Here is a 4,206-nt window from a genome sequence, read left to right on the forward strand (position 1 = left end):
CCAATAATTCTTCTTTAAATCTCTGTACATTTTGGTACTCCCTGGATGGATGGAATATCTTGAACTATGCGCCTCTTGTAAAATTTCATTTTTCAGCTCCGTTACCGGTGGAATCCAAATTCTTGAAGAAAACCTAAGAATACCTTGATCATCTTGTTGCGTGCATAATTCCTCACCTACCAAACTATTTATATCTTGATCCATTACCTCTTTCTGGCATTTCTTTATTTTCTCCAATAACTCCGGTTGGAAAATCATACTGTACACTTTTGCTTCCTCAGGCTTGGAAATTCTAATCTCCAATTCCAATTTTTGAAATTCTTTATATATCTCTTCAGGTACATATAACACATTTAACCTTTCCTTCCGACTTAACGCATCTGCTACGACATTCACCTTACCGGGATGATAATTAATCGAGCAATCATAATCCTTGATCAATTCTAACCATCTCCTTTGTCTCATATTAAGTTCCTTTTGGGTAAATATATATTTCAAACTTTTGTGATCTGTGAAAATCTCACACTTTTCTCCATAAAAATAATGTCTCCAAATCTTCAAAGCGAAAACTATAGCTGCTAACTCCAAATCATGAGTAGGGTACTTCTGTTCGTGTCATTTCAATTGCCTTAACGCATACGCAATCACCTTGTCGTGCTGCATAAGAACACATCCTAATCCTTTGTAAGAAGCATCGCTATAAATTACGAAATTCCCTTGATCATCTGGAAGTGACAAAACAGGTGCCGTGATTAATCTCCGCTTCAATTCCTGAAAACTTTCTTCGCACTTGTCATTCCATATAAACTTTTCATTCTTTCGTGTAAGCTTTGTCAATGGTGTTGCAATTCTTAAGAAATTCTGAACGAATCGTCGATAATATCCTGCCAATCCCAAGAAACTTCTTACCTCAGTGGGTGTTCTCGGTCTTTCCCAATTCGTAATTGCCTCGATCTTTGCCGGGTCCACTTTGGTCCCTTCATTACTGACTATATGTCCTAAGAACTGAACTTCCTATAGCCAAAACTCACACTTCGACAATTTAGCATATAACTTCTTTTTCCTTAAAATCTCCAAAGGTGTCCTTAAATGTTCCGCATGATCCTCCTCCGTCTTTGAATAGATTAAAATATCGTCTATAAATACTATAACGAACTTGTCCAAATATTCCTTGAAAATTCTGTTCATCAGGTCCATAAACGCTGCTGGGGCGTTGGTCAATCCAAAAGACATTATTAGAAATTCATAATGCCCATACCTTGTTCTGAAAGCTGTCTTTGGTATATCTTCTGGTTTGATCTTTAGTTGATGATATCCCGATCTTAAATCGATTTTGGAGAAATACTTGGCTCCCTTCAATTGGTCAAACAAATCATCAATTCTGGGTAACGGATACTTATTCTTGATTGTCAACTTGTTGAGCTCCCTATAGTCGATGCACAGTCTCATGCTTCCATCCTTCTTCTTGACAAATAATACCGGTGCACCCCACGGGGATACGCTGGGTCTGATTACTCCTTTCTCTAACAGCTCTTGTAATTGCTTTGCTAACTCTTTCATCTCAACGGGCGCCATTCTATACGGGGCCTTGGATACTGGTTCGGTTCCAGGTGCTAAGTCGATTGCAAATTCAATTTCTCTATCTGGAGGAAGTCCCGGTAATTCATCGGGAAACACGTCTGGAAATTCCTTCACAACTGGAATATCTTCAAGTTTTGCTGGCTCCTGACTTCTGTCGATCACATATGCTACGAAATGCTCACATCCTTGTCGTAGTAACTTCTTGGCTTGAATCATCGTTAAGAACTTCTTTACCTGCTTCTGTCCCTTGAACGTTACTATCCTTTTGTCTGGCATTTTCACCATTACTTTCTTATTTCGACAATCTATCTGAGCATCATGCTTAGATAACCAATCCATCCCTAATATAACGTCAAATTCTCCTAACTTAAACGGTATCAAATCTACACAAAACTTATTACCAGAAATCTCAATCTCATAATTCCCACAAACCTGGTTAACGGTTACACGTTCTTGATTTGCTAATTCCACAGTCATTATTTCATTTAAATACCCAACTGGACAATTTAACTTACTAACAAATTCTTGTGAAACAAACGATCGAGTTGCTCCCGAATCTATTATCACTTTGGCACATAAAGAATTTACATTAAGTGTACCTGCCACGACATCCGTATCCTGGATCGCATCCTTCACCGACATGTCAAAGACTCTAGTCTCATTCACTGTTGGGGTAGATCCCATAATCCTTAATGCATTACTGACTGGGGCTGGTGTCTTGCAATCCCTGGCCATATGTCCTGGCTTTCCACATTTGAAGCATGTAAATCCAATGGCTGGAACCTTCACTGCTGGATTTCGGATAGGTTGATCCTTATTTGCTGGCTCTCTTGCTGGCTGATTTCGGCACTCCCTCGAGTAGTGCCCTTTCTGGTTGCATTTAAAACATACCACATTCAACTTGTTACAAACTCCTCCATGCTTCTTTCCACATACTTGACAATCTGGAAAAGTTAATCTCAACTGATTCGGCTGATTCACATTAGCTGGACGATTGCCCCGGCCTCCGTCTCCTGCATTTTGTCTCTTGAAATTAAAATTTCTCCCTGGCTGAAACTTGCCCTTCTTAAAATTTGGAAACTTCCCTATTTGTGACTGACCCTCACTTCCCTCAACTTTCCTTTTCTTACTTTCCTTATCTTTCTGGAACATCTCACTCTCTGTCTCTGCGATCATAGCCTTCTGTACAACCCCGACATAGGTATCCAATTCAAAAATAGCTACCTTCCCTCTGATCCATGGCTTCAAGCCTTGCTGGAATCTCTTAGCTTTATTTCCATCAGTATCAATATACGACGGCACATACCTTGACAATTCCTCAAACTTCCCCTCATAATCTGTTACCGACATGTTCCCTTGCTTTAATTCTAAAAACTTCAGCTCCATTTGATCCTGAACAAACTGAGGAAAATACTTTTCTAAAAACAATATCTTAAACCTTTCCCAAATAATAACATCTATGATTTCCAATGTTTTCACCATCTCCCACCAATAGGTGGCCTCATTCTTCATATAGTAACTTGCAAATTCAACCTTCTGCTCTTCTTTCACTTTTACCAAGGCAAATGCCTTCTCTATTTCCTTTAACCACACATTTGCTTCAATTGGCTCTAAGGAACCCTTGAATTCTGGTGTGTTTACTGCCTGAAAAGTTTTGAAAGTTACCTGGGGATTGGTCTGTCTCTGCTGTTGTTGTGCCAGGTGAACTATTTGTTGGGCCAAGATTTGAAGAATCTGGGCTATTGCTGGGTCCATGGGTCCTGGGTTCACATTTTGGTTTGTATCATCTTGGTTGTTATTGTTGTTGTTGTTGGTTTCTTCATTCTGGGTGTTGGTGCGGGTATTTCTTCTGGGAGGCATTTTCTGTAAAGAATCAATCAATTTATTTAGCTTTTAAATCAAATCTTTCTATAAAAGAAAAGTTTTGTAAAATAGGAATATCTCTTTTTGAAAACAGTTGTAACTAAGTAAATTGCATGCTTCTTTACAGAATATAAACAATTATGGAAAATAGGGTACATGGTATCACAGGGTATACTGGTGCAATAAATAAGGTAAAGTAAAACAGGTGCAATAAAGCAAATGACAGTGTTGGAAAGGAAAAAGGTACTGATATATAGATCAAAAGTTTTAGGTAGTACAAGCGTAAAGACGCTTCGAAAGTAAAAGCAAAAAGGGTACAATAACTTACTCACTAGTCAGCATCGCTAGTCTATAAATACAGCTCAAAAGTCTACTGATACACACTACACACTACTGTACATACTACATAATCATAACAACACTGCTCAGCATTTCCATCTCTGAATCTCTGGCTCATGGCAAATCTGGACCTTCTATCTCCTCAAGCTCCTCTAGAACCCACTTAGCCCACTCCACTAGGAAATCACGGGTGATGTCCTCATGTGTAGCCTCAGCAATCCTTACAGCAGCTGCTCTATGAAATGCCTGGAGCCTCTCCCTAAGTCGCCTCTCACCACTCCCCATCTCTCTGGTATGCATGATATGCAATAACTCCTGGATCTGACCCTGTAGGAATCGCTGCTCCATAAGGCAAGCCTCAAACTGATGATATGGGACATGATAGGAAAAGAAGTGGAAAGGTACTCCTGTGACTGAATGACT

Source organism: Apium graveolens, chromosome 2 (genome assembly GCF_009905375.1).
Source record: "Apium graveolens cultivar Ventura chromosome 2, ASM990537v1, whole genome shotgun sequence".
Classification (NCBI taxonomy): domain Eukaryota; kingdom Viridiplantae; phylum Streptophyta; class Magnoliopsida; order Apiales; family Apiaceae; genus Apium; species Apium graveolens.